The sequence below is a fragment of the Hirundo rustica genome, chromosome 6 (genome assembly GCF_015227805.2).
Source record: "Hirundo rustica isolate bHirRus1 chromosome 6, bHirRus1.pri.v3, whole genome shotgun sequence".
Lineage (NCBI taxonomy): Eukaryota > Metazoa > Chordata > Aves > Passeriformes > Hirundinidae > Hirundo > Hirundo rustica.
Genome location: NC_053455.1, coordinates 9,390,506 through 9,414,374, shown reverse-complemented (window position 1 = coordinate 9,414,374; position 23,869 = coordinate 9,390,506). Strand labels below are relative to the sequence as shown.

Here is a 23,869-nt window from a genome sequence, read left to right as displayed (position 1 = left end):
ATATCATGAAAAGAGATGGTAGCTGGATAATAAACTGGACTGAAGGGTGGATTTTGTAAAGGCCAAGACCTTAAAAACTTGTAACTTGGTAAAGAAGACCCTTATAGGGAGAAACAGTCATAAGAAATGAGGTGAAAAGAGACGAGGGAGATGGGAGTTTACTGAGGAAGTAACGGACTGAGAATTAGGAAGCCAAGAGAGATCTGTGGGATGACAGAAGAAGGGAAAGATGAGTTTGTAGGTGGGACACATTTCAACAAAATCCTGTGAGAAAGGAGGTGTGATGGCAGGAGGAGGAGAGGCACAGCAGAAGAGATGCCTGGTTTGAAGGCCTGTCAGTCCAAACACTTGAGGTCATAATAGTGTGAATTTTCACATAGGCTTTGTCTCAAGCCTTTAGGCTTCTGATGTTTCACCTAAACCAGACTGATTATTTATTTATTGAATGGCAATGCAGTTACAACCGTCATCAGTTACTTTTAATGGTATTTAAGGGGTTAATATTCTTGCTGTTGCTGGTATGTTGCTGTTGCACTTCTTGTACCATATGTCCTCATTGGGATATCCAGCTTGTATGAGCATCCTTGAATTTTTTTAATAATCTGTGTTGCTTCAAGTGAATTGTGAACTCAAGACTGAGTTCAAGTGAAGCTGTTGCTTTCTTTCCTGATCACATTTATGGTCTAGATTAAGTGAAGGTGATGTATGGTTTGGGTTGGTCTCTCAGGCTTGATGCTCCCTTTACAAATTCCCTGCTGAGGAGAGTTTGTTTCTAAGTCTTTTACAAGGCAAATCTTGTGTTTTTAAAGGAGAATCTCATTTTAATCCTTCTAGTAATTGACTACTGTGGGGATTATCCAAAGGACAGGTATAGCACTAACCCTGACCTTCACTTATGCTCCTTCTGACATGCTGGAGTAAGTCTGTTGGCTTTTCTCATACAGTAAATTTCTTTCAATGCTTTTGGCCACAGAGCTTCTTTCTACAGAAAACATGCCTGGAAAACCTGACTGAGTTAACGTTCTTGTTGCATATGTTTGGATTTTCTCTGTCTCTCTCACTATTTGAGCTCTGAAGATTACAGCAAACTGGGGAGATTTTAGTTGAAAAAGCCTAAAATTGAGGATTATCTGAAGATATGAGGAGCAGAAAATCTTCTCAATAGACCTTTATGAGAAATGCAGCAATACATGCTTGTTCAAGTTCTTGGAATATCAAGCAAGGATTCAACTTTGTTCATTTAACTGCTTCAAATGGTAGATGTAATCTCTGATGCTTTTAGTTCAAGTTGTAGACATTTATGTTAGTGATATCTGGGCAATTTTTCGAAGTATTAAAAGTTTCTGAATTTTCTTCTGCATTTCACTGAATTCCTGTCATGCTCAAGTACCCAAGAGTCTGCATTTCAAAAAGCTGATTCTTGGTTAGATAGTGTCAGGTTTTGGTCACATTCTGACATTTTAAAGTTTATTTTAATTTATAGCAGAGCAAAATGTATCTTTTTCTTGCGTGAATTGAAGCTGGATTGAAGCGTTATTTTCCAGAAAAAGCCCTACTTTCACTCTGAGACTAAAAATGAGAGAAAATTTCATCATGGACCTTGCCAATGCTATCATTAAAAATGTCATTAAAATCAGTAACATTCTATACAACATCTTTTAACAGAAATTGCATGGTCAGAGCTTCTTTGAGCAGAACCATTCATTACTATTTCAGCCTGTGTTCTTCATTTTTTAGAGTTTTTGTGAAGTTTTCCAAGTGATTAAATTCCTCTGTGAAGGAGAATAAATCTGCAATATGCAGAACAAAAAGAGGGGGGAAAGAGAACGTGAAAATGCGTTGCTGAGAGAAATGAGAAAAAAAAAAACCAACAACAAAAAAACCCCCCATCATAATTACAATCCAAATTGAAAACCAGTGCAAGGATGTATTTTTCTCTTTTTTTTTTTTTTTTTTTTTAGCTGTCTTCGTCTGGGTTACTCTTTTCTTCCACGCACATTGTCTGAGCTTTAGTTATAAAGCATGAATGAGAGAAGTTAATTTTAGCTTTTGTGAGTTATGGTTCTGCTTTTCATTTTCCTGCAGGTGTTCTGCGCAGCAAGACAGACTTGTTGGGTCTGTTGCAGGCTGCCCACAGAACATTACTAACATGCAGCTGTGCAGAAAACATCTGGACAGCTTGACTTGAAAGCACTCGAAATGTGTGCATGTGAATTTTTCCTCTAGTCGTGCAGGCACAATATGTAGTGTGTTCCATGGGCCATTCCTTCTCTGGCCTGAGCAGTGGAGGACTTTGATGTCTTCTTGTTTCTGGTTTGTTATTTTTGTCTTGCAATTTTTTTAAAAAATACTTCCTGCCTCTTCCAGTAAGGCTGGAGCACACATGAACTTTATATCTGGGATGGAGAGATGGGAAGCTGCTTGTTCTCAACTGTCTCGTAAGCTTTTCTGTAATTAGAGATTTTTTTTTTTTTTTTTTTTTTTTTGAGAATTCAGCAGTTCCTGAAGCCGCTCTAGGTAATATAAAAATTAAAGGTATAATTGTTTTAAATAGATTTCCAGCTTGGATCTACAACCAAACCCCAAATACCTGTGTTATGCATCCAGAGGTTTGAATCAACCCTCAATCCTCCTGTGAAATATCTTGGAGGAGAGTGTTAGTTATATTATTACTAATATATTGCTTATTCTTTGAGAGTGGACTATCTGTTACAATGAAAGTCTATGCACGTGGACAGGCCCTAGAGAGGCAGTTCTGGTTTGGTGAGCTTATTGTTTTGCAAATGTTAGATGTAAAATAAGCTTTATCTCTTTAAAACAATTTGATGGTTGGCAGTACAATGTACATAAATTATTTCCATGAGCTCCTGTTGCAGGACAAAGCATTGTTATCCACTCTTGATTCCTGTGCCATTTTAGGCAAAGGCACTTTTTAAAGCCTGAGAATGGTGTCTTTCTGTCTTATTAACGGAGTGGAGTTTAAATCCTGCTTGACCTGTGAAAATCTGAAGACAGTCTTACATGTGTTAGTGACATCCAGATTGGATTAGTATAATTCTTTGTTTGTAGTTCTGCCAGCATCATCATGCAGAAATTACCTCTTCAAAACACAGTAGTGAGAATGATCTCTGGCTCTGCAGAAATAAACAAGCTAAACAATCCAGACTTCTCTCTTCAGAGGCTCCCAGCTCTGACAAAATTGGCTGGAACATCTGTTTTCTGTCTTAAACTCTTTAATGATTAGGTTTCTAGTTGTTTGACTGGGTGTCTCTGTAAGCACAGACCCAGGCATTCTTGAGTTAATGCTGGACTTCTGGCACTAAAAAGCAATACTGAATAGATAAAATAAATCAGTTTATATGAAGCACTTTTAAAATAATGCCTTCTTAGCCACGGATTTTCTGGGAGAGTTTTTGTTGAATTGGTTTCTTGTTAGTTGCAGCCAGCGTGGTTACTCAGCTAATGATACGTTGCAGATTTTAGGATGAGTATTTTAAAGAGTTGCAGCCCTACTTTGGAATACCTCCTTAGAGGTATTTGATATATAGAGTCAGTTTTCATAGACGGAATTGTTTGCTGTTCCTTACTCAGAACACATGAAGACCGAAGGGTGCCTGTTCATTGCCTTGTAGTTTGGGAAAGAACAAAAGCAAACGCTTAACTTCAACCACATGTTCTGCTAGACCATGAGAAAGTGTTCAAGTGTTTTCCTGTGCACTTCTGCATTTAGGTTGTATCGAAACTGTGCTTTGCCAGCCTAAATGGGATTTCTGCTTATTGCTTTGTGCAGTCCCCTCCTAATGAGAGCTTGGTCCAAAGGAATGTTTCCTGCTCTTTCTCTCAGCCATTGCATCTTTGCAGGTGAAGACTAATCTATAAATTTCATTTTCTGAACTGAAATGTGGAAATACATAGCATGTTTCTAATTTGTGCTAGTTCTACCCGCAGCAAACTTTTTTTTCCGTGATTCTCTTCTTTTTTAAACAATCGATACCAGAGGTGGATCAAGAGTAAGCCCAGGGAAAACCTCATTTAGTTTTGATAGTATAATTTCTGGTTTTGTTGTCCATATAATTCTGATAATGTGTCACACAGTAAAATGGGTCAGCAGAGGCTTTTTAACCTTCCTGGATTTAAAGTTGTTGATATTTGTTCTGAGCAGAGATAACATGCCCTATTTACTCTCAGTAAAAAGGAAACAGAGATGTGATATGGGAAGCTTCCAATGGGTTATTTATTCCTCTCATTTGAGGTGCATTAGGCCACCAGTGTGGTGGCAGTTAACTAATATAAATATACTCCTGCTTTCCTATTTCCAAAGTATTCCCACAGCAGTGAAACTGGAGGGTTTTAAGGCTGCCTGTGTGCTGTTACTGTTAGTGTTGCTTCTGTAATTTTTTTTTTTTTTTTTTAAGACTCTACCAAATACTCATCAGCCTTCTACTGCTCTGTTTCATCTCATTCATAAATTAGTACCTAAGTTTTTTCTGTAGCTTTTCTGTGTGGGACAGATATGCATTTTTATCAAATGTCTTTTTAAAATAAGTTCTGATATTCTAGTAATGCATAGGTGCTTTGCACAGAAAGAAAAGGTTATTGGAAATTTTTGAAGAGAGAACAAAAAGTATTTAATCTAAAAAATATGCCTTACTTATGTCATTTCTTCAGTATCATCATGCTTTAAATTCAGTGTGGTTCTGAATAGAAAAGCTAAGTGTTTCTGTAAGACGTTTATCCTTAATTTGTAGTTACAGAAGAAACTTTTTTAGGTGTCTGAAACAATTTGCCTTTAGGAATGTTTAGAAATTTTAGGTAAAGTGTTCTATGTTTAAAAAATGTGAATCCATTAAAATAATCTGTGTATAAATTCACAGAACAGACCAGCTTCAGGGAAACTTTCCTTCTTTTATTTTTTGTGAGAACTGGGAAGAGTGTGAGCCATCCCAAAAATGTCCTGGCATCCAGGAGAGTCAAGTTTAGCAATTTCAGTGAAGGGACAAGAGCCATATCATCATTATCATAAATTGTGACTAATTTAGAGCAGTCCCTGCCTGTCTGATTGCTGTGTTCAGCAGATCTGAGAAAATCTGAATTTGTTTAAGGTTGAAACCACAGACATTTCTAATAATCTGATAGTTGGCTGCTCATGTGGTTTGGGGAAGATTGAGGACAGAGATAAAAGCAGGTTATTTAACATGCACTGGGCCACTTAAACTGCTTTTAACACATCACAGGACTCAGAAAAGCATGAATGAATTTAAAACAAATGCTGCTGGAACAAGTTCTGCTTTCCACAAGAGGTTCCTCCAAAGCATTTTTTCCAGAGGAGAACTCTGCTCTTGATACCTGACCTTGCACCCAGTGCAGGTGTCTGCTGATTTTTACACAACATCTCTTTTGCCAATATGAGACGCACTGAGTGGATGAGATAAAGGAAATCAAGATTTATGGCAATCTCATGAGATTTTATCTGAGGTGGGACCTTGCTGAAGCACAAACCTGGGATTTCTCATGGTGGTATCATTCTGTCTCCCAGCAAAGTAAAATGCTGTGAATGAACTACCACAATGGGCAGAAAAGAGAGCTTAGAAAAAACGCGAGCGGCTGCGTGTGGATGTAGCTTCCTCACACATTTTAAACTCTTCATTTTTGTCTCTGATTTCCTTTAAATGTGTGATACACATCGACAGCCTTTACTTAAAATTCTATTCCCCCAAATGATGTTAATATGTTGCAAACTATTCAGCTGGGAAATGTGCAGCACAATTTCATTCCTTTTAAGGGTTGAGAGGTCCTTACCTAATGTTTCTAACAGTTCATCTGTGAGGCTCTCACTGCCTCAGACTGTGCCTTTTATTTCAAAAGAAATTGCAACAGATTTAATGAAGGGAACATTTTGAGACCAATTTTCAGTATTCTTTTCCTAAAGGGATTAAACCACTAATGTAAATGTTCACAATAAAGCAATATTCACACATAGGATGAAATTTGAGATCCAATCATTCTCTGCCATTCACACACTTGGAAAGACTTGATTGAAATTAGTGCACCCTTCATGTGCCCCTGCCTTTTCCCTCGATTTTTCACACTATTGAGTGCATCAAATAGAAATTCCATTGGATTTTAACTGATTTAACCCCTGCAGAAGACAGGTTAAAATTAACCTCAGTTTGGGGGATGTGGTGGAGGTCGTACTGTAGGCCTACATCAAGGTACAGAACTGAATAAAAGGATATATTTTTGTGGTATTGTGTTCTAGAAACACACACTAAAAGCAGCATTTCTCCAAGTGAGGAGATGGATTTTTCCACTAAGTTAGGGGCTTAGAGACCAGAGTTTTTTCTTCCTGTTAGAATTGTAAGGAAATAAAATACCAGACTCCTGATTAGAGTCAGAATTTCACATCTTTTTAATGGGGAAAAGGCATTTTATTTTCAGAATCAAAATGCTCTGAAATATTTAATACAGCACTGAATTTTGTTTGTTGCTTTTGATGTTTAAAAGGAACTTTTCTCCGGCATGGTTTTGAATGAATTATCATTTTCAAGGGTGTGATATCAAGCCAAATAGCCAGGAAGCTCTAGAGCTTTGAGATTTAGGAAAAGCCCCTGACTCTAGCAAGAATTAATACTGAAAGATGGCAAAGAATTTCCCAAGAGATGCGTGGTGTGCCCCATAAACCAGAGACAGTATGGAAAGGAGCTGATGAAAAGGCAGGTTGTTGTTACAGACCCTGAGGATGGTTCAAAAAAATATTGGTGTAATGTTTGTACCTATAAGAAGGGTACCTTAAAGAAGCCTTGGGGATTGATCATGAGGGATTTGAATTGCTCCAATATTGATTGCAATAATAACCATGGAAAATCCAAGGAAAGCAGGCTTTTAGAGCTGCTGTGGTGTAGTGCTGCTTTCATAATGCAATTTGTTGCATGGTCAATATAGCCAGAGGATATTTTGGTCCTAATCCCTGGAAATGAATCAAGTGCTTTATGATTTAATAAGGCTGGAAAATGGATACTACTTGTATCTGAGTAAAACCTTCTAGGGCTATCATCCAATTTGAAATACTTGTTAAGAGAGGACAGTAGATGAAGCAACACGAAAGTGACTTTGAGAGACTGTAAAATGCCCTGAGATGTCTTGATTAGAATCCATCAGTTTACAGCACAAGGGTGGAGTGGTGGTCAGAGGGATTGCAGCTGATGTTGATCCCAGTTGCAAGGAATAAATGTGTGGGCAAAGGGGCAGCAGAAACCTTTGTGGGAAAACAGCTCGAGGCAGGATGAGAGCGACAACTGTGCAGCTTCCAACATACAGCTGGCTGTATAAACAAATCTGTTTTAAAGGCAATTGAGAGGAAATATGAATTCTGAGCATGGAGAGCTGTGCACTACGTTCTAACCTGAGGTCAAGGGTTTTCCAAATATACTGACAGTGGTGTGTAGGTATGCAGAGGGCTGGCTCCCTGGTGAGCTGGGACAGAGCTTGTGATGGAGAATGAGGAAACAGCTGATATTTGTTTTATTTGAAAAAGCAAAATAAGGCTTGCTTATTTATTGTTGGATTCTTTTGGTCTCTTGAGAGACAGAAGAGGTGAAATGTGGCTCTGTCAAAAAAAGGGGTAAATTTGCTAAAATTTGAGGAAGCAAACCAAACCAAGAGCAAGTAGCAGGGACATGCTCATCAAAAATTAGACACAATTTTGAGGGAGAGAGAAGAATGCACTCAGAATAAAAGCAAGAAAAGACATCACATGAAGATTAATATTTTTCTATTTTTGAAATTAGAGAAGCAACAAAACCCACTGAATTTAAATGTTACAGAGAAATTTTTTTTTTTTTTTTTTTTTTTTTAATCCCAAGTGAGGAGCAGAGCATATTACACCACTTTTTGAGGAAAGAATTCCATATCTTTCTCTTGGAAATTTCCTGAGCCTTTGTTCTTAGTGGCAAAAGAATCTATGTGTGCCTCTATTTATTTTAGGGATAAAGCTTTGTCCAGTCAGTTTGCTTTTCTCTCATGTGATTAAGGAAATTATATAGTGTGTGATGATGCTTACTCTTGTCTGTGTAGACCTGTGACACAAGCAGCCTGATTTTGGTCTAAGAATATTTGTAATCCTTTGTGTGAATGTACAGAAACAGTGACCATCAGAGATGGTTTAACACGTTTTGCAATAAGTGAAAGAAATACCATGTGCTGTGGTGAGAGGGAAGAAAAGGAACCTGTAATACTAGGTCATGGATAGACTGAAATTGAGTTCAAGTATATCCATCTTGTGTTTAGATTCTAATAAAGCAGAAGTATCATGGATTTTTGTCTTACTCTATGAAACCTAATCTGATTGTAACATCTTTGAAGAAATCCTGCCTTCTTTCTAATGCCTGTCACGCTTGCCTGGGTCTTTTTGCATGATGAAAATTGGCAGGATTTCTAGTTAAGTGAAATCCTGCTCTTATGAGCTGTCAATAGGGGGAAACAAAACAAGCCCAGAACAGTTGTGTGACATGTTCCCTACCAAACCATGTTTCAGTAGTGATGAGAGGTAAAAGATTGGCTGCTTGAAAATGTTTCCCTGATGGCCCTGTTACTCATGTCTGTGGTTGGAAGACATTGTTCAGAGGAGGGGAAAAAAAAAAAAAAAAAAAAAAAAAGAAACAAACACTTTGAAATGTCAAATTTGAAATGCTTTTATTTCAGATGGGAAATTATGCTCCTGGTACTCACCCTGCAGACTCTGAAATGCTTGAAAGTTTTTCCGTTTTAGTGTCTCTTGGAAACACTTTAATTTGCCTGCCCTGGCCCTTGATGTTTTGTGTACACAATAAAGAAGCGATATCTTTTATTTCTTGAGCATAAAAGACTGGTTATGGAAAATATATTTTTCCATCAGATCTCATGACTGCTACCTGATTTTTATCTCAGGCTAGTGGAAAAATGTGATTTCTTGGGTAATGGAGCAAACTAGGGAGTATGTATTGAAGGGAACAGTCATGCTATACTGACCAGGAATAGTATTAGGTGGTCCAGCTATAGAGATCTCCCTGAGGGCATCAGTCTAGTTTATGAATGTAGTTAAAAATAAAATAACAGGCAGACTGGATACCCACATCAATCTGTGGAGGCCGAAAATATGACTAACAATGTGAACACTTCTATTCCAAGTATGGTTTTCCTATGTTTTTGTGTATCTTCAGGTTGGGTCATGTTAGCTGTGGAAAGATTTCTAATTTGAGAGAGGATGACAAGAGAGTAACCAGCATGATACTTAGTTTTGACTATCTTTTGAGGGTAGATTGCACTATATCAGTTTTTTTTTTTTTTTTTTTTTTTTTTTTTTAAATCTCTCATAGCATAATATTTGCTGTAGTTTGCTGTTTAAATGACAGCTACCACGTGCACCTAATTTTTTCCTTGTTTAATAAAATAAATAAGTTCTTTTACACCCCTCTTCCTATGCAGCTGTGCTCACCAGGAATGAAAGCTGCACTTCATATTACTCAGGAAGGGCTTTTTTTGCAGCTGCAAAAAACCCACACAGTACTGACCAGTTAATAAAAATGATGCTGTGATGACCTCAGGAAACTGAAGTGTGGTCAATAATGAAAAACCATGCAGTGTTACAGAAAAGCTCTGGTTCAGCATGTATTACTATTTTGACAGCACCCTATACTCGTGCCAAACGCTGTCAACTTTGTCTGTATGAATGCTACAGCCCAGCAGTGTCCTTATAGAGCCAGGGTGCACATAAGTAGAGAATAATGGAAATGTCAGGCTGGAAAGGACTTTGAGAAGTAACTGAATCCACTGCTCTGCACTGACACATTGTGGGTCTCTTCTGGAGCTGTTAAAAATCTTGTGTAAGGGCAGTATAGAAGATTATATGACCTCTCTTGGCAGCTTTACTCTATTGTGTCATGACCTTTAGTGGTAGAAGGTTTTCCTGGTCCTCATTCCAAGTTTTAGATGCAATTAAGCTGATTCTTTGTGTTTACCCTATAAACACAGGAAATGTTTGAATAATTGACGCTTCTTTCTTAATTATTTTAAAATTACTTTTTTTTTTTCCTGTAAGATTTGGAAAAAAAAAAAATCACTTCAGTTAAAGGGCACAGATGAAATGTGTCAGAGACAAGCAGTGAAAGCAGCTTTGTGACTGGAATTATTCTTCATTCTGTACCTGAAAGTGGATGTTTTGTCGTGGTATTTTTAATGCTAGTGGTCCATTTCCTTAATAGGGCAAAGTAAAGTGGTCAGCTTGCACAAAATTTTCTAATTACATATGGGAATATTATGTTGACAAACAAGAACTTATTACTCCACCAGCATTTTGAAGTACCATCTACCCTTCACAATGAAGCATTTATAAAGCAGACCCTATTTCCAGAGCATTTCATTTTTGCATGACTAATTGCATGTTATAAGTTACAATGGCAATTTGTTTCTCTTGAAAGATGCTGCCCGCATCTCTCACACAATATATTGATTTGTCTGGAGACAGTTAATGAAGGGAGACCATTTGAGGCATAGTTTTATTTCAGAGATCTTCTGCAAGCATGACAAGAAGAATATAAATAATTATAAGACAGTGGGGGGAAAAAAAAAGACAGTTTGATAAACAAACTTCCAACTCTGGTTTCTTCCAGGACAGCCTTAGCTGATGATGCCCACACTTCCCCAAATGTCAGATATTGACTTAAATGGGATTCAAGGGTATCAATAGCCATGTATTTTTCTTACCATGGGATGAACTGAACTCAAAATGGATAGCATATAATAAAAAGTGTATTTCTGAAGTTTTCCAGGGAATAATTTACCTACTAAAATTATTCAGTTCTTCAGCATTTCAAGATTCTTTTATCTTAATAGTAATGGGCCACTTGAACCTTCACAAATGGTTTGATAATACAGCCTCACAAAAAAGCAAGAGCTGTTTTGTAACTGCACACTCATTTCTGAGTGATTCCTCTATCTCCTCTCAATTTTTTTTCTCGTCTTCTTTTTTATGTTTTAAGCAAGAAACCGTTTTTTCTTTGATTTACAGCGGTAATGTGTGATTGATTGGACACACTGCTTTACCACTGCAGGGGTGAGTAGCCCTCTCACAAGCCTATACAAAGGCATACAAGCCAAGGAGCAATACCTTCATGCAAATAAAAGAAACTAAAATGTCTGATTTAAGTTTCATTCCTGCAACAGTGCCCTATGCTTCAGTGTTGAATTTATTGCCTGTTTAATCACAATTGAAGAAATATTTGCAAATCTAATTTCTCAAGAACGCCATCTGATGGGTCCAATGTATATTATATTTTTCTTGGGCAGAATTCTGAGTCATCAACTGAAGGAGCACATACTGTGTTGTGATGTAGCAGAGTGTGTGGAATATTCCTTTTGGGGCTGTGTTTTAAGAAAAAGGTGACAAAACAGGAGGTGAGGAGAGTTCAGGGAAATCAACACAAAGAGTAAGAAAGTGTGGAAGGAGGGCTGAATAATTTTATTTCATTTCTCTAAGGATGAGACCCAGATGAAGTTTAACATACCATTGTGCACTTTTTTAGGACCTCTAGCTGGGGAAAATTACGTGACTAGCTGATGTGAGTTCATGTAAGAAATAGAAAGTGTCAAATATTGCATATGAGGCCACCCACCTTTAACAAAAATAGTTGGCCTCTTTTCTGGTGTGAATTAGCATAATCCATAAAAATAATTTGTTTTTACTTTGGGTTGAGAATCTGTTTCTGAGTTTGAGCTGAGAAATGCCCTTTACCTTTTCAGTGTTTTGTCCTGAAACTTCATTTTGAGCCCCTACTTGGAGGCCACCACTGGGATAAAGCCATTGTGCTGGTCATTGTACCTCTATGAGGAAACGCATGTCCCAAAGGTGATTCCAAAAATATAAGAAAGAAATTGAGGCCACACAAGAAGACTGAGTATTGTACTGGTGAGAGAAGGAAGATAAATTTGGAGTTCCTCAATTTGGCTTTTTGGAGATCATGGCACATTTCAAACCAAAGGTTGATTGGTCACCCAAATGTTGTAAATTGGGGGATCCAAAGTGCTGCCACCTTGGGTGTGTGCTCAGTGTGACCATGACAGTGAAGCACAAGGGGTCTGCTCTTGGCAGCACTGGTGTAGGCATCAGTCATAAATGACCTAATCCCTTTTAAGAATTGACTGTAAATAATTCTTTCTGAATTTACCTTGGCAGGGTACACTGTTTATTTATTGAGCTTGCTGTTTAGTTTTTATAAACTGTAAAGCAACACGAAAATCACAAGATTAGAGCTGCTTGGACAAATGCACTGAAATGTAAACTCTCGCTCTTAGTCATTAATGGAAGTGTTAAATGTGAGAGGAAAATGAGGTGATGTTTAAAAATGACTGTGTTGGAAGAGAATGGGAAAACCAAGCATTTTTAAAGAGCTTTCCCTGAGCATCAGGGAATATGGTGATTCTCATAGGAGCTGAGAGTAAGAAAGAACCAAAGGTATGCCTGGAGCTATATTAGAGTTATCCAGCCTTGTAAGGATTTGCATTTATTTTGTGAGCAGAAGATGGGGCCTTTCTATTGAGTTCTAACAGAAGTCTCAGAAGAGATTCAGTGTTAAATATTTTAGGATGATTGTCAGAATTTAGAGCTTTGTTTTCAGAGCTACCATGTGCTGTTCTGTTGAAGATTAATTGCTTTACTACTTGAACTCTGAGTTACGTGTCTTGCTCTGAGTTACTTGTCTTGCAGGATATTTTACTGTCCTATTTCAGTAGTTTTATCTATTGAAAAGACCAATTTAAACCACACAGTCGTGAGTATTTAATTCTTTACTGAGTAACAAGCTATCTAGAAGCTTAATTATGTAATAGAAATTAATTATGAGGAAACAAAGCACACTTTTCTGTGGATTGGTAAGAGAGGGGGTATTGTGTGCTGTTCAGTGACCTTCAGTACATCAAATTCAAATGTTTACAACACTGTTTATATTTCTATGTTTGTGTATGTTTAGAGGGAAAGAAACATTTAGGAATTGCTGTACTGGATTAGATTAATTGCCCATTTAGTCCAATATTCTGGGCAGTACCAGATGGATTGAAAATACACGAGAAATCTCACAATACAACATGCCCAGCTCCTGTCAGTTGATAGGCTAAGCCTTGGAATGTGAAGCTTTCTGTTTATTATCAGTCTTAAAAAAAAAAAAATCATGCTTAATGTGAGTGTTTTCTCCAGACTCTTGTCTTGAAAATGGAAGCAGATTGTGGTAATAGATTTATTCCCTGTAGACCAGGAGGCTGTTTTATTCTGAGGCAGAGTGGCTCTCAGCTGCCCCATGGGAAGGCAGAACTCTCTCCCCCTCTCTTGGTGCAGCATCACAGCAGAGTGGAGAGCTGCTGCTGATCGCCTCAGCTTTATAGTATTCAGATGAAGCCCCTTAATGGATGTCATAAAGATCCCAGCTAAACAGACAGGGTATGCTATTTGTAATATCCTTGTATAGGCTGAAACCTAGAATTTTGAGAAATTTTGTTTTATGAGTAGCAATTTTGGAGTTTCTGATAAAAAGCAAAATAAAACTTCTAAAATGTGTTGCATTTAACTACATACTGAACAGAAGAAGACAGCTGAGTCTCCACTTGTTTCATGCCAAGTATCTGAAATTACCTGTCACATCCATCCTTGGTGTACAAAGTACACTTCCACACTGCTCTTACAGCAGAATTGGACACACTGTCCTCAGTAATGTTTTCTTCCCCAGAAACCTCAGGTGTTATTTTTCTCAAGACCAATATAAATACAGTGAACGTCTGAGGGGTGCTTGCAAATTTTTCAGTGGAGACAAAAAGCAAATTCTAAGTCTCAGAGAAAAAGTTTTCCTATTATAGAGAAGCTGTGGAGGGGAAAAAAGTAGCTTAGATTTACCTTCTGTATTTACAGGGTCTTTTTAGGTAATTTTTTAATCCTTCTGCATTCAGCCCATTCAGGTGAGGATTTCAGGTAGAATTTTCTCACTCTTTATGGGTGATCCTGACAGGAACACCCTGTTTTCTGTGATCTAGATTAGAGTAGGATTAGCTATGGAAAACTTTGCATGAGTAAACTTGGGAAGAGCTGGTTCATACAGAGGTGCTAAATAAGTGGCAGTAATTCCAAAAGGTAAGAGTTATGCATCATCCAAAGTAGAAAATAGTAGCTACAAACTAGTCATAAAAGCAAAATAATCACTGAGTTAAATGAACATTAATAATTTATTATTATAATACTAACAAAGGTAACACAAAAGCACAAAATATATACAAAAGAAAAAAAGAGCAGATGAGTTAGAGTACAAAAAGATTAAAAGAATCAAATTGCTCCATAGGATTAACTCTATTTGCTCAAGAATGTGTATATCTTAAGAGGAGATTTGATTGAATAACATTTTTATTCTATAGAGCATCCAGAACAGGCTTAGAGTGTGGTGCTAGAAAAGTGTTTTGGATAGGCTGAGGCTACAAGGAACTGCGAGTCAGTGCTGAAAAGTTAAATGTTCTTCCTACAGAGTCAAAGATGGTGATCCCCATAATCAAGTTTCCCTCAGACATGCCATAGGGAATGACTTTTGCTCCCCTTTTTCTCTTTGACAAGTGTTCACAACTTTGAAATGCAGCAGAAGAAAAGCCTTTTAGCTGTAGAAGTTGCTTGCCCTTTTTGCAGGAGCTGTTGTTGAGGTTTGATTAGAAATTGTGTGGTTTTCGTTAGCTGTGCTGGTGTAACTGTGTTCAGCCTGTTAGGTGGCAGCCAGGTCACTTTCCCAAAGAAATCACATCCTAGCAATTGCTGGGACCTGAACAGTGACTCCAGCAAAGGAAATTTCTGCTGGAATATGGACTGGCAAATGCCTTCAGCTGAAGAAGTGTCATTATGATAGTTTTTTTAAGGAAGTAGCTAAAAAAAGCAAAGACTAACATGATTTTGATGTTCTGTTTTAGGCCATGGAGACACTTGCTAAATAACACGAGTTTGTGAAAACATTACTAATTCTCTGGTGGTTGTTGATATATTCTAAAGATTCTCTGCCTTGTGCTGATAGAGGTCAGAGCCTGTTTTTCACAGTGCTTGCAGGACTGTCTGTGGCTGTTTCTGGCATGGAAGTATCACCAGGTTATGAGTTTAGTTGGTTGGTACATAATGCTATGTGAGAAAAGTGAGCAAAAACTGAAGAGAAAATATCACAGGACTTTTAAAATCTTGTTTTGTGTAAAACTCAGTCTGAAAGGGAGTGTTCTTGTGGCTTTGCTTAAGGTTTGTGAGACAATATTTATCTGTCTGGTCATGCAGTACATGCTATGCTCTTTGGAAGGTCTGCCAAGGAGGATTTACAGTAATATTTGGCAGCATGACACAAGGATATCATGCAATACCTCTGAATGATAGGCTGCTTCTCAGGTGTTTGAGGAGTTTTAATGATTGCTTTTGTGTGTTGTTATTCTGAAGCTGAGTATGGATTCAATTATTAATTGCAGCACACTCCAGTTCCAGATTTTACTTCTCTGCTGTGTCACACCTTGCTGATGAAACTTCCTAGTTACAGGGGTAACTGAGTCATAATTACACAAAGGTGTCACAAGCCTTGAATTAAACCTAATCCTGCAGAACACTGAAGACTATTCCAAATGTTGCCTTGAAATACGTGAGCCAGAGAGCAGAGGCATTAAGCCAGATTTGGTTGTGATGTCCAGATAAATTCAAGTGATGTCTAGCAGTTAAAGATGAAACTTCTGAAAAGACATTCCTATGTCGTGTTCTGCACTGAACAGTGAACCGAACAAATTTATTCAAAATTCATGGTTGCCAGCTCCTTTATTCTCCTATCTGCAAGGAGTTACATGTTAACTGCTTGAACTCTTCTTCTTTTCCAGACACAAGTGCCACAGGAGCCATAATTATTCAACTATGATTTGGCAGTATGTTTGTGTAAAACTGTTGCTTTTTTTTTTTTTTTTTTTTTTTTTTTTTTTCCTGAAGTGTACTGCATTATTCCTTCTTTGGGTAGCAGAAAATGGATTCTTTTGATTAAGCAGATCAAACGTCTGCTGAGACCAAATGAGCATAATGCTGACTGCAGGCAGGATTTACCTTGGGAGCAAATTGGATGCAACACCCCTACTACTGCTAATTGGCAGAGCCTGCTCACTCTGGGCTATACAAAGTGATATTCACCACGTGGCTCTGTAGTCCTTGCCCTTCAGACTGGGGCTGTTCCCAGCCTGGAGTACAGGAGGCTCTCAGGGCAAAGTGTTTGCATTTATTATTCTTGTTCCATGACTGCTCTCTAACAGCCTGTGCTTTGGAGAACAGTTTTGTCAGTGAAGGTTGCGCAGGCAGAGCGCTTTAGGAAAGCAGGCAAGGAAGGGCTGTGGGCAAGGTTAGAGCAAAATTAACAGAGAAAAATGAAAATTCCATAAAAAATCATTAGAGTTTGAAAGGCAGTGTGAAAAACACCCCTCTGAATGCTGTTTTTTGTATCTTTAGTCTGCTGTTTCAACACCAGGATATCCAGTGCTGGGTTTCACATCAATCACCACAACTTTCTCTCAGTGGGGTTAGCACATGGCACTGTAGCTATAAGGAATTATTTCTACCAGAACACAGCTAATGGTTTACAGTATCTCAGCTTAGTTTCAGGAACACACAGGACATAGTTTACATGAGCTCTCCTGACAAATAGAAAATGAACTGCAGGTGCTGTTCTACTTATGGAAGCTGAGACCAGAGGAATATCTTTTTAGTGTGAAAAGACTCTGTTAAAAAGTTTCTGTGATTTGTAGGCTTTCGCTTTCTTTGGAGCTTAGAGTTAACATTGTTTACTTTGAAATGTCAACTAACTGGATTGTTTGATTAATAAAAAAAGTGTCTCAGTCCTGTAAAAATTTGATTTGAGGGCAGTTAGTTAAATTAGAAAAGCCTCACGTGGCCCCAGCACCTCAGCTACAATGCACAGAGATGTGATGGAATTAGATGCTTGTACAAGTGTGAACTGACTTTTATTTCTGTGTGTTTCAGAAAACACCACGGATCTGGTTGAGAAGTTTGCAGCAAGACTCAGTCACAGGCTAATGTCAGCTCTTGACTGAAAGTTATTACAAACTAACACAGTCATGAAGGATGTCAGTGAATGACAAGTTTTTTATGAAAAATTCCTTTGAAATGGTCCACTTATTCCAGGGTTACATGTGTTCAAAACCACTGGATAATGGAGATGGAATTGGTACTTGCAGGCCAAGAGCTTTAATGGAAGCCTGCTGAAGTTTTTTTAGTTTGGTTTTGTCTAGGGATTTAGAGACACGGGAAACTGCACTTTTGGTGCTTGCTTCTGAATCTTGGTTTAGAAAATACAGGTTTAAAGAGGATGCAAACAATGATTCTGGGTCAATCACTTTAGGAGATGTTTAAAGATCCAGTCTGTTGACGTCTGATCAAGGGGGTTGCTAAAAGCTGTGAAGAGGGTGTGGAAAATCATATACTTGTTTATGGAGACTCCTTGTATGGAGTGTTTTCAGCAGGAAAAATAGCCCCTCACAGCAGCCTGAAGAGGTTTTCTCTAACCTGGAGTTATGGTGGAAAACCCCTCGACAAACAAAACTGGAACTAGCAAGAAAAACACCTCAAAGCGAGAGAGATCAGAAATCATTCCACAGTGTTCCAGGAGAAATACCAGTATCTTCATCCTTCATGATATTTAAAACCCAAAAGATGTTGGTATCTGCAGTAGAGAAAGTTATGGCTCTGATTCAGAGCTGAATGAATCCCTTTTGTTTAACCTGTTTGGAAAAAAAAGCTGCATTTTTGCATCCCAAGCTGAAGGCACAGAGCCAGCAGACCTAGTGAAAAAGTCAGTGACAGTGTGAGTTGTTCAGTGGTATCACATTTTTAAAGGAGATGTTGTAGGAAGAAAAAGTTTCCATAGAAAACGTCTGTAAATAAATATATGGATCTGCTTAATTTCTGAAGAATGTTTTTAAGACTGACAACTTGGGCATGTGTTGTGGCTCTGAGTGCTGGATATTTTATCCACTGTTGGAGTAATGTGGTGCTGGACACGAGATCATCAGTCTTAGTGGTGTCACCTGTAAACCTCAGCAGCAGATGAGATTCGAATCTGATGTCAGTGAACCTACAGCTAGTTTCCAATAAACTTATAATTTGAAAGCTATTAGCAGTTTAATGAGAGCAGGAGCGTAGCACAAAATGTAATATTGAAAAACTTTATTAGAGAGTCAGTTTTGTAATTCATGGTGAGAAATGAATTTGCTTGAGCAGCGATGAACAATTTTTAGCATCTGCACGAAATTCAAAAGGAAAAGAGGATTGATATAGCACGTGCAATTAAAGTCACATCTAATGTTTAATTAAATTGTTCAGTTATAAGGTGCCACACTTCCTAAAACCTCAGAAATAATTATTGATCATCAAATATTCTGCCACTTGTGTTTGTCATCAATTGAAACTGGTGAATTATTCATGGATTTCAATTTAATTCAGTAAATGCTCTTTCTGGTGATCAGTATCTGTGTCATACGTCTAAATGTAAGTTGTTTAATTTCTTACTGTCTCAGTACAAGCCTTGGCATGCTCACAGGGTATGCTTGTCACTCCTTGTCACTTTTAGAGTATGACAAGTCCTGCATTTTTTTTTTTTTTCCCAGAGAAAATACACAATAGCTTCTCTGGAAGATGTTGTACTAGAAAAGATGATTTTAGGTTATAAAAATTATGGGATAAGTGGATTTTTTTGGTTGGTTGGTTTTTGTTTTTTTTTTTTTTAGTTTAATAAGCTAAGCAGGAGAAGGGAAAAAACCTTCACAGTCAAGCTTTCTCGGAAAAGAAAAGCCAACAACTGCTCTAATTTACCACAGTATTTGCATATTTTGCATTATAGTTGTGCAAACAGGAGAGATTTAATCCTGCCTGTAAGCATATCTTCATAAATGCATTGTAAAGCTTTCCAGAAAGAATAAAATTGGCTAGAAATATATGGCCCTTTTTAGGCATATCAAGTTTATTTTAGTCTGTTCAGTGAATATTTATAATCAGCACACATTTGCACTTCTCGTTAAGAGAATTTTAGCAAACTTTACATTTAAAGATTTTTTTTAATCAATTGGCGTTTTTATGTCTGAGCCAACATGATTATATTTGTGTCTCCACATGAATTAATAATGAAACAAAAAAGAGCAAGTTATTTTCTAATGAGCTATCTTTATCAGTGATTTTCAAACTCACTTGTGGAAGAAGCTTCTCTGTGTTTGGTGTCAATGCTAAGGTATAAACAATAGTTTCTGTGTAAAGAATGGTTTATTTTCGTGCTATGACGTTACTCCTTGAATTAAAGTTGCAAAGCAACTATGCTGAGATAGAGAAAGAGCCTCTCTTTCTCCTTTTCACTGTTCCCTCTAGCGTTGCAATACCTCTGTGAATGATGTTAACTCCTATAAAACTAAACTTCAGGGATAATATTTTTCCTGTTAAGCAAGCCCTTTGATTTTTGGGAAGACAGATGAGGGTTTTGGCACATCCACGCAGCCGGCAGATACTTTACATGGATATTGAGTCGGTGAAATTCCTTCCACCCAGAGACAGAAATTATGTCCTTGTACGAAACTCTCTCCTACCTGTGAAGCTGGAGTGGGTTGAGATGTAGGTGAGATATGTGAACAACTCTAAAACTATTCATTTTGAAGTGTAAGAGGGCTGTCAGGAAAACATGAAAGATGTTGCTCCCTCCCCTGAGTGCTCTGAGTCTGTACGGACATTCACAGTGCTGAAGTACGGAGATGAAATGTAGACACGAGCACAGAATATTCGCGAGTCAGAATATCCTGAACTGGAAGAGACCCACAGGGATTATCGAGTCCAGCTCCTGGCCCTGCACTGGATAACCCCAAGAATCACATAATGTGCCTTAGAGCACTGTTCAAAGGCTCCTTGAATTCTGGCAGACTTTGTGCTGTGACCACTTCCCTGGGGAGGCTATTCCAATGATCCAAAAAGGAATTATGATCTGGTTAGAGTTACAGGTTGTTGCTTTATTTCTGCCAGGGACGCTTATGAGAAGGTGTCTTTCTCCTTTGGTTGCAGAGTTGGTTTTCATAGCTGTTCCCCACTGGCTTTCTGGATATTTGCCTGCCTGTTCTGTGCCCAAATCACATATCTGTGGTGAGTCAAGAGGCTGGACAGATAGAAGAGTGAGGGATGAGTTTAAAAACACCACTCCTGAGAAACACCTTATTTTTTCCCAAGTCTGTGAGTGTCAATATTGCCCTTTGCACAAGGAAGGCACTCTAGCACTGCTGTCACAGCCCCCCTGCAGCTGCTGGGATGGGGTGCAGATGCCTTTATTCACTGTAATCTCCACAGGAATTTCACTTTTATGCACTCTCCAGATATGCCGTGTCTGTGAGGGCTGAGGGGATGAGCAGCTCACATGCTGTTTGTGAGGAAGCCAGGGCAGAAGGTAACAAAGCCAGCTGCTATACCATTAACACAGAGCATAAAATACAGCTTTGGGATATGTGCCTGTCATTTTTGCAATACACTGACAAAGTCAGGTTTCTATTGATTTAACCCTCCCGCTGCTCTAACCCACGATTGTTATGAAGTCCTTCTGCAACTTGGAATTGTGAGGGATAGAGCTTAACTATTCTCAAAACAATTTTTTTTTTTAAAAACCAAAACAGCAACCAAAAAGAGCATCCAGATGCTTTTTTTGCTTTGTTTTATTCCTGCAAATGGGAAGTGTGTTCATCATGAGTGTCTAGGCCAAGTTAGAGCATTTGACTTCAAGTTGTCATTCCAAAAGAGACAGCCACTTCTATGTTTTCTGTAAACAAATAGGCAGAAAACCAGGATTTTTCTAAGACAGTCATCACAAAGGAGAAATGGCTTAGACATTGCAGTAATCCAGGGTGGTATGTCTGCTCTTCCTGTGGAGAACTTTATAGCTTGTTTACTAAGCTGAAATCTGTCTCTCACTTTACCAAATGCTTCCCAAGATGCTGACTTTGTCTAACCGCGTCCCCTTCATTCTTCACTGTTTATTTCTCTTCCTGCCAGGATCCCAGAGTTGTTTGCATGTTTGCAATGTGACTCCTCTGTAGTTTATTTCCAGAATAGTTTTCTATCTCTGTCTTCTAGGCTAAGTGTTCACTGTCAAAGATGGCAGGCTGTGCAAAGCTTCTGCCTCACTTCCATAAACATGGAGAATGTAATTGCACCCAGCTCCTGGCTCAGTGGAGAGTGTTGGTGCAGATATTTGAGGCGCAACAGGTGACTCGAGGGTGATGGATCAACAGCAGTGATGAGTATTGTGAACAACGGAGTAGTGAGATACACATATAAGTGGGCTCTACCTGAAAGCCACAAAATACCATAAATTAGAGTGATGAGAGGGAAATAAACCTCTGGAAAGGTGAGCAATGGCATGAGCTGTCTCTCAGTCACTGTTTTGCAACTTTTTTTATGGTGGGCCTGGAGTGTGTAGAGAAAAAATGTTATTTTGATCTTAAAGGTATGGTTAATGAATGGCTTCATGAGAAAACAGACATTGAGCAGATCTGTGTTGTTTCTAAACCCATCTGCCCTGTGTTATTTAAAGCTGCAGAGAGAATGAAGTTACGCTGGTTTACAAAGAATTCCAGATCATTCTATAAGCTGCAGTCTTATGTTCACTATAAGGTGCTCAAAAAAATGAAGGGAATCCTCTTATATTCATTCTTTTATGCCAATGTTAATAAGTTCTTGTGGATATTAAACACTAGATTGATTTAATTTCAGAAATTATTATTTGCACAATGATTAAAGTGAGTATCACTAATTTATTTAAGAATGGATTCCAGCTGAGGCCTCAGTGCTGCTGGCTCACCTTTGCTTCCAAACCTGGAGTGCAGTGACTGGTGTCTGACTAATTTTTGCTTTCTGGAAACACAGGCATACTTCAGTGTGATGGGTGTTGTGCAGCTGATTAAGGAGTGAAGACTGCTGATGACCCCAGGAGCTACTGATAACACACTTGAAAGATAAAAAAGACTCGTGGTTCCATGTACTAATATATGTCCTGTCTCTTGTGAATGCAGTCAAGATTGCCTTACTTCAGGGGAATCCAGATTTGTAAAGTGCACGACCTTGTTGCTCACAGCAGAACAAGTCAGAATACAAGGGAGCAGCTGAAATAAAATGCACACAACTGTAAACTGCGGACCTGTGAGATCAGTAGGAGGTTTTATTCCTAAAACCTGTTCTTAGAGCAAATGTCAACTATAAAACAAAAAAATGGGCTTATTTCTACAGGAAATCCAAATTTTCACACAACTCCCCCCCTCCCCCTGGATATTCCAGCAACCTTGCTAACATGGAAAATTAGTCAAGGGGTATGAAACTATCCAAACCAAAATGATGCAAAACTCTAAATTCAGTTACAGGTTATCACAGTCTCACGCCTGTCCTACCAAGGTAGCAAGGCCAAGTCATGTGGGAGCTGCTGAGCCCACATCTGGCTTCTCTCCTCCAGCCTGCCAATGCAGGTTCTCCTTTACAACTTTTGACTTTTCAGTGAGACACTTCAAACCTTCTGGTCCTGGAGTTCCAAAAGCTCTATTTCTACTTTAGCTCAGTGATAGCTTCAGCTCACCATTCTTCTTTGTGTGTCTGGGCTTGGAAGTCAACTGCTGCCACTTCCTCTCCATGCCTCAGCTTCCCTAAATACCCAGGGATGGGTATGGGAATAATAAAAGTTATGTTTGGGGTGCTCTTCTCCAAGTCTAGTGTGGGAGGAAACGATGGGACCCTGCCCACGACCTGACCCTGGGCATGGGAGCAGAGCTGATGAAACCTCCAGCAGTCCATTTTTTTATTAAGGACAGGATCTGCTTCCTTTCCTGAGAAAATGGATGTACTGCATGCAGCGCCCTCGTCTCTCAGTTTTCTTCCTAGCATGGCACAGTGAATGCTGAGGCAGGGATGGAAGAAGTGCTCAGTCCTTAGCATCTGTTTTAAAAAGCATTGGTGCCAACCACCCTTTTAATTTCTTCCTTCTGAATTCTTTTACTGATTTACTACCAAGTGGTTTTTTTTCCCTTTCTTCCTGAAACATCAAATCAAGGCAAAACCAAAATACTTTTCAGCAGGAAAACTGTAAAATTGAAAGGAGAAAAAAATTGAATTCTCCCCCATGTAAAATTGGAGAATAAAATCTATTTCATGTTGAGTTGAATAGAATTAAGATATTTTGCTGTAGCTGGCCCCATCTGGATGTGGCAGGTCTGTTCAAAGCACATTTACATCTGCTCAGCTCCCATGTCGGAGTTGAGGTTTTGCATCTAATTTTGCTGTTCTTTCCCCAGGTCCTTTCCTTAGCTGGATTATATCTCCTATGAGAGATAATCACAATATATAGCATGAGAAACATTTGCCAGCTGTAACTTTGTAGGAATCCCATAATTACTCTAAAAACTGGGGGTTGGAGATGGGCAGGGCACTCTCTTGTCAAGATTAATCCTGAGACACTGATATTGCAACTCCCAGAAGACACTTGGGTGGGTTTGGCTCCAGATAAACTTCCAAAAAATAAATATATAGAAAGGTTGAATTTATTTTGGGAGTAGAGAGGTGTATTATTTTTACTCTGTAGACCTGTAAACTCTTATATTTTGGAGTTTTTTGTTCCATTTTGTCCTAAAATAAAATAATAATAATAAAAACCAATCTGTTATCCACTAGTAATCCTAGTTAATATGTAAAAATCTGAGATTACTGCTCCAGGTCACAAACTTGATTTTAATTAGCATTCCATTTATTAAAATATTTTTCCGAAGGTATATCTTTCCGTGTAGCAATATT

General features: G+C 38.4%; 1 long non-coding RNA gene across 3 annotated transcripts in view; it reads left to right on the top strand.

The window, feature by feature from the left end:
• Nucleotides 1-23,500, top strand: part of LOC120754794 (uncharacterized) — a 49,792-nt gene extending 26,292 nt beyond the window's left edge. The window contains exon 4 of one of the 3 annotated variants that reach the window (XR_005701556.1): nt 21,962-23,500. This is a non-coding gene — a long non-coding RNA (uncharacterized LOC120754794). Of the gene's footprint in view, nt 1-17,038; nt 18,539-21,961 lie in introns of those variants that run through there. The other 2 variants (XR_005701559.2, XR_005701557.1) reach the window with 2 other exon arrangements.
• The last annotated feature ends 369 nt before the right edge of the window (nt 23,501-23,869 follow it).